The 14233-nt window shown below is 40.8% G+C and overlaps 1 long non-coding RNA gene across 2 annotated transcripts; it reads right to left on the bottom strand.

Annotated features, from left to right (window-relative positions):
- Window positions 1–1944: 1944 nt before the first annotated feature.
- Window positions 1945–10578, bottom strand: LOC306664646. 2 transcript variants are annotated; one of them, XR_013764767.1, is made up of 3 exons: window positions 10434–10578; window positions 10209–10354; window positions 1945–6536 (listed from the first exon to the last, which is right to left on the bottom strand). It is a non-coding gene; the product is annotated as an uncharacterized lncRNA (long non-coding RNA). The 2 variants fall into 2 exon arrangements; XR_013764768.1 differs by lacking the exon at window positions 10434–10578 and having other exon boundaries at window positions 10209–10426.
- Between the last annotated feature and the right edge of the window lie 3655 nt (window positions 10579–14233).

The raw sequence follows: 14233 nt of genomic DNA, 5'->3' as shown, positions 1-14233 counted from the left end.
GCTTTCTCTGTGCACTCTGAAAATATTCTCAGCTGTCTCTTCAGGTTGCACAGAAATAAATGTTGCAGGTTTTATAGCCCTATTGAAACCACCTCTGACCATGAGATGCCTCATCCTGGCATTAATTTTTGCAAGGCTGTCCTCCATCTCCAAATAGATTAGCGAGATGAACCGATTTTCCCAGCCACAGAAAAGATCATCTAGTTCTTCTACCAGTTTGACTATTTGGTCCCCAACTATGAGCTCAGATGTGATTGTTCTTGATGATCAAAAAGCTAAACAAAGTATCCTTCAGGCTCAAACTGCTATGTCCAGTCTAAATTTCAAATTTGTCTAAATTTCAAATCTGAAATTTTAGAAAATATCCCTTCAAAAGGTTTATCAAAGGTTGAGGATATTATGATTTTAAGGAACCTGAATATTCAGCTGGTCCACTGACTTCATCTTATAGATGAGGACACTGAAGTCTTTCTGAAAGGAACTTAAAGTCCCAGGGAGACTTGGGAATGGCTTTTCTCCTTTGATGAACTCAACTATTTTGGCAAAACTGTGGGGCTGAAAAGGTTCTAGATCTTTTTTCTAGTTCCTTGGGGATAGAGGAAAGCCTTCTTTGCTTCATGACAACAATAAATAAAAATCATTATTTGTATGAGTGGATCATTCTTCTAAGGGTCTCAAAATGGAATGTAATTGGGGGAAACTTTTTCTCTCATCTTTTAATTTGGAAGTATCTGAATGGTTAGAGGGAAAGAAACAGACATGCCTACAGCACCACTATACTGTACAGCTTCACCGAAAGAGGCCTTTTCCTTATAAACCCAAGTGTTTGATAAAACTGTCAACCAACATGAGAAGTTTCTCCCTTCTATAATGGATGGGAAAAAAAAAAAAAAAACAACAACAAAAAAAAAACAGATGGATGAATTAACTAAATAGCTACCTAACTGAGTATTCCAGGACTGATCCTGATTAGAAAGATTCAGGACAGAGTTGGTGCTTGTGAAACAGTACTCTGTAGTTCCATAACAAGAGTCGAGGGAAGTATTTGAATCTTTTAATATGATAGTACAGTGGTAGTTTTAGAATGTTTTCTGGTTGACAATGATATACAGGGACACAAATTTTGAAAATCAATTTAGATGTACTAAGAGTCCTCAGAAATTCAGGCAACCCAATCTGATTCAGCAATTCCACTTCTGAGAATCCTAGCTTAGGAAAATAAGTAAATATAAACAAAGGTTTGAGCACAAAGTTACTCATGACATTTATAGTAGCCCAAAATTAGAAACAACCTCAATGTTCACTAGTAGGATAAAGCTAATAAGTGATGGTACAACTATTCAACAGTCATCATTGCATGCGATGTTTGGGAGATTTTTAAGGGCAAACAAAAATGTTTCTGACTAAACATTAAGTAAAAAGATTAGGATGCAAAAACTCCGTGTGTGTGTGTGTGTGTGTGTGTGTGTGTGTGTGTGTGTGTATGTGATGTCCAAACATTTCATGTACATATAAAGACCTGGGGGAAATACAACAAATGGTAAACAATATATTTGTCTCTGATATGAGTCCTTTAATTTTTATTTCCTTCATACGCTTCTGTGTTTTCTAACCATCTTACTATTAGTCTTATACTCTTATAAATAAAAAATAATTTTGCCTTAAATAAAGAAAATGTAACTCAAATGATAAAATCACACAAAGGTGAGTCACAACTATTGCTTCTTTTTGATTCTAGATTGATTTTATTAAGTAGATAAATAAATGTTTAATAAATAAATAGAATTAAAGAATATGTATGTTTACTTTCAGAATCCACTTAAAGCTCTCCTTTTTAAATTATAGAAAATGGCAATGATAGACTGTCTTCCATAATGATAACTACCAACCTGCCTGGAACAGCAAATATAATTGTCCAACCTCCAGAGCAAACCTTGCTTTCACTTTATTTAATGAGCCACAGAATTATCAGGGAAATTATTGTTTCAGTCCTGTAAACTTTTTTTTTTTTTTTTTTTTTTTTGGTACTAGTGATTGAACTAGTGGCACTTAACCACTGAGCCACATTCCCAGCCTGTTTTATTTTTTATTTTGAGACAGGGTCTCGTTAAGTTGCTCAGGGCCTCACTAAATTACTGAGGCTGGCTTTGAACTTGTGATCCTCCTGCCTCAGCCTCCCAAGCATCTGGGATTACAGACACATGCACCTGGCAGTCCAGTAAATTTTGACAAGCATGTACTGCATATTTATTGGATTGTACTAGCTGCTACTGAGATTGTAGAAGTAACTAGATGTGATCCCAACCATCAAGAAGGACAGGTTGCCTGGGTGAGGCAGACCTGAATGGGTAATTAGCACAGGTATGCTAAGGACTTTGATGGAGATACTGCAGAAATGCGTAGGAATGAAGAAGAGTTAGAAATTAATTCAGACACTCAGAGATGGCAGATCTTTTTTGCCTATGTCTTGATATCTAAATAAAAACAATTCACTTTATTCAGGGAAATATTTTTGTTCAATCTATGGAAACCAATATTCTTCATCCATGAGAATATATTAGTTCTTTAGCATTCAGTGGTATTTTATAATATCTTTCTAGGTTTAAAGTATTTAACCTAAATATCTGTAGATATCTCCAACACTTCCTTTTAATAAGATGGGAACCTGTCCTATCATCACCACTTAAGGGTCAAGGAGAAAAGCCTCTGTTGACTGACTTCTCTTTTCACTGCTGTGTTCTTCTCTGGAAAGTGAAGATGGAAGTAATTTCTGAGCTTGAATTGGTGCCGTCAGAGATAAACATTTCTGTGTTCAGACACTTTTTCTTCAAGAAACTTTTCTACAGTAGAACTTAGTCTAAAAAATGCATAAGTCAACTTTTGAGTCTTGATTTTTAAAAAGTTGGAGTCAGATTGTGGGGGGAACTCAAGTTCACTCTAACGTCCCCTGTCCTATTTCCCGGGACCCAGACAGTCTCTAGAATGGAAGGCAGGAAGGCATCTCTGGGGAGCTGGTTTTTCTATTTCTGGGGATCGGACGGTAGTGATAAGAGCATCACACTGCCTTGGCTTCTCTCCCCACTTGCCCCTTTGTCCCCATTAATATAATTTTGGGGGCAGACAAAGGGGGAAGGAAAGACTCCAGTCCCTTAAGGAGCTAACATTGTAATCTAAGTTCATGTGACGAAGGCCTGTAAACCAGTATGCATGAGTACCACAGGACATGGTGTTCTGAGACCCTCAAGTGTTAAATATTTACACACAGAGCTAGTAAGAGTTCGTCCATGCATACTTTTTGGAAAGGAGGGTATATTTGGCTTGAGCAGGGGGAAAACATGATGTTTATATTAAGTGGAAGTTAAAACTTCTTTAGTCAAGTTTGCATCAAAATCAAAGATTCTAAAGGTCTCGTTTTGGTTTCAAGTTAAGCCAAATTTTGTCATTTTAACGATGCATTTTAGGAAATGGGGGGAATGGAGTAAAAAGGAGGTCTTTGGTCGGTATAAACATAAGCAAGATTGTGATGCTTGAACATGGTTTACTGTGTCAAAATCTGCCCTAAATATTTTTATTCTCTGTGTGCTTGAGTGTCTGGGTGGTCTGAGCTCATCCCGCAGCCTCTGGAAAGGCAGTCGCTGTCCCGATTCTCAGGGCTGAGTAGTTGTTCATCAGCCATATTGCATGAACAACATAACCACCAGATAAACCTCAGAGATACTGCAGAGGAATTACTTTAAAACAGTCCAATTAGTTTAAGTCTGGTGTTTAGGTTAAAAAGCATGCCCTTAGAAAGGTCGTGTGAAAAACTCTAAAGAACTTGGTGGAGTATTTGATGACAGCACTTTCTCAGAAAGTCATCAAGTCCCAGGAACTGAAACACTGTCTCCTCCATCCACACCAGAGTTTCAGGTGGGACCTCCTCCACCACACTACGGCCACCTGGTCAGTTCAGGAACTAACAGCAAATTGAAAGGAGGTTTACGGAACAAGAAACCCCACTGAGCAAACCTTACCCAGCATTGTGCTGTGGAAATAGTCACACGTGAGCTTTGCCCAGCTCAGAGAGGACCAGGAACTTGGCCAGCTTGTCAAAGCACCATCATTGCCACCGGCCTCTGTGACAGCTTTACCTTTGGGCCTCCTGTCTCTCCTGGACCCTGCCCTCCACCCCTGCAGCCTTTCCGCATCTTGCCTCCTCCACCTGGGCAAGGAAAGCATGTCTGTTTTTCCTCCTGGGCTGTCTCACCTTCCCCTCCAGTATCTTTCATCCTCACCCTCGTTAAGGCTGCTCCCTTCTGCAGTGAGCTGCTCTTGCAAGCCTGAAGGCCTGCCCTCTGTCTCTTGAGAAAGATAGGTGCTTTCTTTTGTGGTGTCCTCCACCAGAAGAATTCCTTCGCCGGATCAAAGTCTGGAAGGCAAAACATGAACACAAACAGTCCCCACAGGCTCTGTTTTGATAGGACATGAGATAAGCAAGTAGAAGCACACAGTTTGCAAAACAAGTCTAGTTATGAACAGAATAACTTAGCAGGGAACAGGACTCGTCTGTAGACAGGGGTTTTCAAAATTTTAAAATCTAAAGTGAGTTTTTCATATTTTTCCATACTCCCAGGGAAACCATTAGAATCCGTGAACACCTTGTTATGTTTTACATAGAAGGTTTCCCCAAAAGCTCATGCCTGGGTTATGAGGCCTGTGACCTAATTGGTGGATTAATTCATTTGATGGATGAATAATTTGAGAAGACCACCGCACTGGGTGATAACTACAGGTAGGTGAGGTGTGGCTGGAGGAGGTAGGCTACTGGAACGTACCTTTGGGGTTTATATTTCGTCCCTAGTACCTCTTTCTGCATCCCGCATGCCCTGAGTTAAACAGCTTTCCTCCACCAAGTCCTTCCACCATGATGCTCTGCATCATCTCAGACCCGGAACAATGGAGTCAGCTAACCATGAATTGAACCTCTGAAACCATGAACCCCAAATAAACTCTTCCTCTTCTATGTTGTTCTCATCAGGTATTTTGGTCACAATAACGAAAAGCTGACTAAAGCACACCTAAAGCAAAAAAAAAAAAAAAAAAAGTTAATAAAATAAAAAATTAATTATTCCATTCCCACTTCTCTTAAAAATCAATCATCAACTTAAATTATACCTTTTTACAGGTATCAGTAGGGAAAAGCATTATTTGAGCCTGCGCCCTTAGTATGAAATCATCATCAATAAAATTAAGCCCAAAGCTTCTCATATTTAGGGAACTGTGACAGAAGCTGAAAAGCAGAATTTAAATGTATGTAGAAAGTCATACCTTGATATCCACTTGAGAAACTAGCAATTGTAATAGAGGTTGATTATCTAATGCTTAACTTTAGCTAAAGAAATGCAAAGGAGACTGGCTTGTCAGCTTGCTGGGGCTAGTGCAGAAGTTGATCAGAAGGAGATATGGACTGATATTGGTGCCTCGCTTTTCTTCCCTTTTTTCCTTGGTAATTTGTTCTAAGCAATAATGCTTTTTGTACCATATCACTCTATTTCAGAACTATATAGAATTATGCAATTATGCAATGAATATGTCCATCTCAGCTTCTACTTAGTAAAATCCTACCATGATAAATGTTTTACTATTTAAAAAAAAACTGAAATAACCATGCACTTCCAATCTTTTAATTGCCCCTTATCTCACCTGGAGAAGGTAAAGAGGTAGGGAATGTTCCCAGGCTGGACTACCCTGTCCTGTCCTCCAAGCTCTCTGCAGAGATACTTCTGGTTCTAATCTCCCTGGGGACTCATCTGTGAAACTGTAACTTAACCCTTTTCAAGATCTTTGGGCAGATTTTTATTCTAGGACACTTTTTCTCAGTTATATTGGGCTCTCTGATTAATTATTCAGTCCAAAACATGAACAAAGATGAAGAATCAAATTTTGGTTCCCTTCATCTGTGCATGATTGTTTCCCCTACCCTTTATTTCCTTCCTGGAAATAATGACTCCTTTTCTCCATGTTCTTGAAGATTCTCCTCTTCTTTGAATATCTGTAGGACCTTAACACTGTACCCACACCATGGGACTTTATGGAGTCTAAATTAAAAAATGGTAGACACAATTCCAAAACATTAGTCTGCTACTGCAGGCCAATTTGTATGCACAAGGGAGGCATCCTGACCAGCACACCCTGAATGGCAACTCCTGTTTAGGTGACGTGCAATGTCACCTGCAAAGGGCATTCCAACTTGGATTCTCCAGTTGGAAGCTTAGTTCAAAAATCACTTGCCTAAACCCATTTTTGACAGTCAATCACACTGCCTCTGCTTTCTTGCAACTGTCATCCTTTCTACTTGTTTTCTGCTGCCATCCTCTTTCTATTCCTTGGAATGGATGCTTACCCATCTTCTGGTTTACCACTTCATACCCTGGCCATTAGGCTGGTTCTTGTCCAAGTCGCATTGCTTGGGTGATGACTATCTTGCTTCTCCTGGTAACCGGGGACCTTCTTTGATCTGTGTCATCTTCTGGGCACCCAGGCCTAGAAAATGAAACCTGAAATAAGAAAAAAAAAAAAAAAAAAGATTATGAATTAATAAAAGGACAGTTGGGGCTTTTTTATTTAGCACAATCAAAACCAAATAATTTGTCAGTTTGTTGAAACTCAGTGAGTGCAGAAGTACTGGGCATAGCAGAGAGCAAGCAGGCTCTAAAATGAGTCCATGGATGCTGGAAGGTAGGGACCATGACCTGTGAAGAGGGTTAAGCTGGAGTTGATAGAGTGGGGATAGTTAATAAAGCCTCTAATCTTTATAACACACACCAAGACTGACCTGCAAGCCTAAAAAGAAAAAGGAAATCAAGAAGATAGGATTTATGTTAGAAAATCAACTTAAACTTCAAACTTTCCCAGAGGCAGCAAGTTCAGGAAAGAAGCTTCTTCAGAAACTGTATTCCACTTACTCGGGACCCAGAATATCTTATGGAAATTGTCAGTGACCTTCACTGAGGATTTTCATCAAATGTAGATGTTAAGCACAAAGAATTCAAATCCAAATCCCAAAGCCCAGGGAACATGAATAATAGAAGTCATAGACTACTAGTAACTCAATAATAGCATAGTATGATGGGACCAAATCACAGAGATAATTGCAACTTGGGATGTTATTGGTTCATCTATTTAAATCTTGGAAGGGACTCTGTGCCGCACAGTAAGGAGGCTCTGAGTCTAAACCCTCTCTGTTATTTGGACAGTGCCAGCCACAGCGTGTTTAAACAGCCCTGTTGCTAGCGAGGTGCCAATGTGGTTTCACCAGCAAGTGTGGGCAAGGATGTTTTTTTGAAAACCAGAAGAATTGCTGCCAAACCAGGGAAACAACTACTAAATCTATCTACTCTTGAAAAAACTTCTGTATTCATTCTTAGTGAATCTGTGTAAAAACCCATCTTGTCAAAAGCATGCTTAACTCCAGGGCCCGAAAGGGCACTCAGACCTGTGATCAAAGCATCAAGTGATGTCCCTGCTCCCCTTCTCTGGTTCACATACAGCCCTGGCCTAGCAACAAGGGATTCTCAGGAGCAAACCCAGAGGAAGTTGAGGCCCTGAAAGGAGATGTAGGTAAAGGTAGGCTGCCTGGGAACAGTCACCCACTGGGTGAAGACCGTCTGTCACTAAAGAGGCTTGCTTTTGAAGTTTTGTTTTTAAGTAAAAAGGAAGAAAGACAAGAACAGGGGCTGCAAGCAGACTACCTGAGTTCAAATCCCAGCCCCAACTGCCCCAAGCACACCACATGACCTTTCTGCTCCTTGCTTTCCTCATCTGGATGTAAGTCACTCCAACAAAATGATTAGTGAATAGTGAGTTGCAGTAGGTGCTTAATAAACATTGGCAATTATTATTAACTAACTACAACCCTCTACTCTTGGTGTACAAGGATCCCCATGACATGCTTATTACTGGAGGAAAAGACTATAACATGGAAATGGAATTCTCAGTTAATAAAACTGTATTAGGGAACGGATAATCTGGAGTTGTCAAAGCTACATTCCCAGAAATAATGGATGGGATGGATGTAGCAAATTCCTACAAACTAACAACCTGCAGGGGCCCTGTGTACCTGTAGACCAAGTAGAAAATAGTTGACACAGATACAGGAAAACTAAGTTGCAGTCTAGCGCTTCCCTTAACTGGTGTTATCACTCAACCTCTCTAGACCTCAATGTTTCTAGATATGTCCTAAGAACACTGGTGTAGCAATGCCAGATGCTAGAATTTCCTGCTGTGATAGAATGATCTAAATCTGCCCATGTCATTTTTGAGCACTTATAGTGTGGCAAGCAGCAACAAACAACTGTATTTTAAATTTTTATATATTTTTACATTAACTCAGATTTAAATACCTTAGTCACCTATAGCCAGTGGCGACCATGTTGGGGAGCACAAATAGATTATTTTCTAAGATCTTTCCTGGTCCTAGTGTTCTGTAATTAACAGGGCTCATTGCAGTAAAAATGTGGAAAATAAGTTATATTACAGTGGATCTTAAGAGCTTATCTGGTCCCCAGGGCCTGTGTATTTTGGAAGGCAACTAAAAGCAAATATGTAAAAAGAGATATTTAAGAAGAACATAGAGCTTGAGAAATTAGGGGTGGTCCTGCTTGGAGGCAGGGGAGTACTCTTATGATTCCCAGTGATATTTTCCAAGTCTTTCTAACTCAGTTTGAAATGGCTCACCTTCTAAAAGACAAATAACCAGTACCTGATATTTTTATAGCATTTACTCTAGATTGACTAATTTAATTCCCAACCACCAGGTGACATAGGAGTAGTATTATTCCTGACTTACAGATAAAGAAAGGAAGGCACAGAAATGTTGAGTAACTTGTCTCCAGGCTATCCAGCTAGAAAAGGATGGGCCAGGATATGAACCTAGAAGCTTAGCTGTGGCATCTTACTTTGTGAAAATGAAAACAAACATCTTAATGAATAACAACACACACAGAGTAGTGCTCAAATCAACAGTGTGCAGCTGATTAATTTTCATAAAGTAAACACACCCCTGTTATTTCCAGAATATTATCAGTTTCCTAGAAGCTTCCATCAATCACTGCTCACCCCAACCCAACTAAGGATAATCTCCATGCTGATTTCTAAAACCAAAGATTAGCAGAGGTGATACTTTAACCACTATGTTGTATAACCCTGAAGACAGTATTTAAAAGCCACATCCTTACAAACAAGAGAAAAATCACACACATAACACAAGAGTAACAGCTATTTGGTGGTCTTAAATCCATCAGTAGTAAAAACGGTCAATTCGTAGATAGGAGAAGAACTCATTCATTTGGTGCATATTTATTGAGCATCTACTATATGGCAAGGATTATCCTAAGCACTGGGTATTCAACATTAATCAAATCAGAGTTCCTGCCTCATACAGCTCTTAATCCTTAATCTAGTTCATCAGTCAAAACGTGTCTTAGATTGGAGGAGGCTTACTCAGTGATCCAGAGGTGGCTGACAGACAACTTTAGGGGTGGTGCTAGCAGTAGTATTGCATCCCACAGGAGAGTTGCCCTGGCCCTGATCCCTAGAATTTTAGCAGGATACCCTTTGAGTCTCCTGGAATTTTGGAAAGGTGACAATTGGAGCTCATTGCATGGCTTCCCACTAAAAATAACTTTATAAACAATTTCTAAATACTGCCTTTATAAGCAAGAACTTAAGAAAAGTCTACAAGCTTAATGTAACCAGAGAGATTACAACATGAGATGGGAGATGTGGGAATATTGCATGGTTGGGGAAAAAGTCACCAGGGAACTCCACCCCAAATGATGAGGAATGATTGCTCCCTACCAACAAGCAACCGAGCAATTCCCACTAATATTTTCCAGAGGGAGGAAAAAACTGATGCAAGACAGTGAAGAGTTCAGGGGTATTTCCAAATATATTCTGGTATATCCAAAAGCAAAGGGACCAATGACAGTTTAAAAAAAAAAAATCAGCTCCCATGTCCTACTGAGAATTAAGCTCCTTCCATTTCTGTGACCCAGATCTGTCTAAGTCTGCCTGGAGACACTCCTGTAAGTGTTCAGTTGCTCAGGGAGAATATAAAAGACAGTCAAGTCTCACATGTGCCCTCCCGTCTTGCCTTTTCCAGAGTCGACTTGATCTCCCCCCTTGAAATGCATCCGCTAATCTGACCCTTGGGAATTGTGCAAACCTACCGACACACCACAAGGTCAGCTGCTTAGACGTTGTAGCGTTTTCTTAATGCTGAGAAAATAGCATGGGAGTCCTGCAGGAACCGTGCCATTACTGTGTTTTTCTTCTCCAAGCTGGGTTCTCACACTAGCTGGAGCTCTTGCATCTACTGTACAATGAAAACATGCTGTGGGAACAACCAAAATTGCATCTCGGGGGAGCAGATGGGCTGCATTCTCTCTTATTACCCAACTCCTTGCTGTCCAACCAGTCTCGCTCATCCTTGCGTCAAATCCACATTGCTCACGGAGCGCTATCAGCCCGAGTGGCCCAGTCTATTTATTGTAAACAGTGAGTGGAGTAAGCAGTAAACAGGACTTCTAACCACAGAGAGCTGGTGGGGGCTGTGCAAAGAGTTGCGGGGAAATCCAAGTCCAGAGAGACAGCAAGTGTGCACTGAACTGAAAGAGTAGCCCCAGGTTCTTTGCTATAAATGAGCAGGACGACGGGCAGCCTCCGGGAACTTTGCAGGGCTGCAGAGAAGCAGCCTGGTGCAAGCAAGAAATTCTGCAGAGCTTGGGAAATTCTGAATCAATGTAAAGAATGAGGAAGGAAAATGTCCCACTTCCAAGTGAAAAAGCGTTCTTCTCAATCCACTGTTCTCAATTTTTCCTCACCATGACCTCCACCCGAATCCCATCAGACCTAGTCATCTTGCCACCCAGGTCTTGCGCCTTACCCAAAGAGAGTACACAAATCAAGCTTAATCTGTGGACTCTATGGAGCGTACCCAAGGCTACTTGGTAGAAAGCAAAGCTGTGCACTGACTTGCTCCTGGAAGCCTTTGAGCTAATGGTCAGCAAGGTGTCAGAGCCAGCAAAAGGATGGCTTCTGCCTCTGTGGCCGAGGGGTGGTACTGTAAAGATGTGTCCTCCTGGTCTTCCCTCTTGACTGTCCAGATCTTTCTGTCCTGCACCCCTCCCTTTTCCTCAAAGAGAAGTGAAGGCTAGATTCTTCCATTCATTCATTCTTGTATTCATTCTTCATTCTGAAATTGTTTGATTCCAGGCACAGTTGCACATGCCTATAATCCCCGAGACTTGGGAGGCTGAGGCAGGAGGATTACAAGTTCAAGGCCAGTCTCAGCAACTTAGTGAGACCCTATCTCAAAATAAAAAATAAAAATGGCTGGAGGTGTATCTCAATGGTAAAGCACACCTGGATTCAATTACCCCACCAAAAAGAAAATGTGTATTAAGAACATGCTATGCATCAGGCACTGTTTTAGGTGTTGGGGGACCCAGCAGCATAAAAGACAGATGTGTCCTCTTGACGGAGTTAATGAGGGAGAAAAACAAAAGATGAATAAGTCATTGCATAATTCAGTATCGGGCAGTGATAACCACCATGCAGAAAAGTAAAGCCAGCTCAAGGGAAGAGTTCCCACTATCAGATAGAACAGTCAGAGGAAAGACCCTCTAACAAGATGGCATTAGAGTCCAGACCTACTGATGTGAGCAAGCCACATGGATGTGGGAGAAGAGTGATCCAGGTAGAGGAAATGGCAAGTGCAAAGGCTAGGGGTGGAAAGATGCCTGACATTCAGGAGCAACAGTGAAGAGATCAGCGTCCCTATGAGAAGCAGGTGGTGGGGGGAGCAACTAAAGACGAGGTCAGAGAGGCAGACAGGTGTCTGATCATGTAGAACTGTGACACAGACTTTGTATTTTATTCTAGGAGTATAGATAGTCCATGGTCAAGATGTCATTTCTATTGTGACTCTTGGTGGCCACATTGAATCACAGAATAAGACAGAACCAAAGATCTAGCTGGAGAATAGATAGCCAGTGGAGAGTAGAAAAGGTCATAAAGACCACAGCAATTCCAGTGGATCAAAGTTCAGTTGTATAGCAAGACCGGAAGGACTCTTTGACACAATATCCTGTTCTCCATGTTCTCTCTTCGGAACGACCCTGCTGCTGCTGTTAGGAAAGGGAGAGATATCAGGTACATCATGTCTGCACACCGACTGGCTGCAGGTCCCTCCTGGACACGCACAGCCCAAGTTTGCCTCCACACTTCTATTGCCTGCTCCTCCTGCAGGCACCCGAGGCTCCTGTCACAGAGAATTGTGCATCCTCCTCAAGTGCGTTGTGTCTTAATGCCTAGAATTCTTCTGCCTAGAGTGACATTCTCTGCTTTATATGCCTGAGGAAACACCCATTTATCCTCCAAGAGTCACTTTAAATAGCACTTCCTCCGTGCAGGATATACTCTTTCTGTTAACATGAACTATGCCGTATGGAAGCATAGACAGGTGACCAAGAATAAAAATAAGGAATCCAGGCTTGTGGGAAAATGTTGCAATTTCAAAAGATGTTTTTCTGACTTGTGATGGGGTGGAGATACCACCTCCTTGTGGTAGAAGAGGTAGGTCATTCCAAAGGGAGCTCCTCGTGTCATTCACGAGGGAGTAGGTCATTTCTGGAGGCTATGGTCTGAGCTGGCTCTACTAAAAAGAGTTGAAATGACCCTCATCATTGGGGCTGGATGGATGTTTGCCCAGGAAGTAAGCCTGCATTTGGGTTTTATGTCAGTTCTGTTCTTGCTTAGAGGGGATTGGTGTCACTTCTCCCCTGAGGTAAGGATGGCAGGCAGGGGTGCTCTGTCAGTGCACAAGGCACAGAGGAAGCCAAGGTGGACAGCTGCCTGTGGGTCCAAGTCACACACTACAGCGTGTGTGCCCTCACAGAACAAGGTACTTTAAATAAAGGAGCTGTCTGCATCACAGTCTTTGCTCAGGAAGAAGAAATTAATTTTAGCCCAACAAATGGTTATTCATTGCTTCTCAAGACCAAATTGAAGTTAAACTCAAAGAAGCTCCTTCAGTAAGATAAAATTTATGAAATTCCCAGGAAGAAACTTAATTCTGACCTTCTTGTTGACTCCATTCAGTAGCTGAAAACATCACAATTAGTGGGAGGAATATTAAATTTTGACCAGACAGACACGGATTTGAGTCCTGACTCTGCCATCTTTAGACTGTGTGACACCAGCAAGTCGCTCAATCACTCTCAACCTCAGGGTTGTCCAACACAAAAGGGAGATAATAATAATAATTAATTTGCAATGCTTCTGGGAATATTAAATGAAATAATGTATGTGAAACCACTTAGTGCAGAACATGATATAAATGTCATCTTATTATGTACTTGTGTTATTAGAATTACAATGAACAATATGTTTACAGCCTATTTGTCATTATTATTGATGAGTACTGCCAAGTTCAACATTGAGCTTTCTATAGGTGTATTTTGACAGACATATATGAAAAGTGATGAGGTGTTTAAAGTTGTTCTTCAGAGTCACGCAAATGAAGAAGCCTCTGGGGAAACACGAGTCCTAAAAAGGGGAAGACTCTTTTTATAATCTGCTGTCTTTCACATTTTATTGTCCAAAAGCTGCCTCCAGATGTTGGTTCCTCACAGTCACCTAGACTTGGTAAAAAACCATCTGATCAGAGGGAAAGGCTTCCCAGGCATAACAAGTTCAGAAACTAACAATGTAAGAATGACTAGACTGAATGACATGAAAATTTTGAATGTCAAGAGAGCAAATAAATTAAAGCACAGTCGAAACATAGCTTGCAAACAAAGGTGAAGTGTAGCGTATGGAAAAAGAGTGTTAAGTTCTTTAATTTATAAATTTTTAATGAAAAATTATGAACACTCCAAGGGAATGTGAATATGACACATAAAGATAATTAATAAGAGAAGAGGCACAATTAATAGGAATGCCTAATCTCCCAGTAATTAAAGGAGAGCAAACTAAAACAAGATGCTATTTTTCACTTATCAGATGGGCAAAGGTTTAAAAGAATGCTAATACTCACTGTTGGCAAGGGTGTAGGAAGTGGGCACTCTTATAAACTGTTGGTGGGAATTAATTTTTGTACAACCTTTCTAGAGGGCAATTTGGCAACACCTATAAAAATCTGAAATATGCAAACTCCTTGACCCAACCACTCCATGTCTAGAAATTTGCTCTA

This window comes from Sciurus vulgaris (genome assembly GCF_902686455.1).
Source record: "Sciurus vulgaris genome assembly, chromosome: 6".
NCBI classification, from domain to species: domain Eukaryota; kingdom Metazoa; phylum Chordata; class Mammalia; order Rodentia; family Sciuridae; genus Sciurus; species Sciurus vulgaris.
Note: the sequence above shows the minus strand (reverse complement) of the source record. Positions and strands in the feature narration are given on the sequence as shown.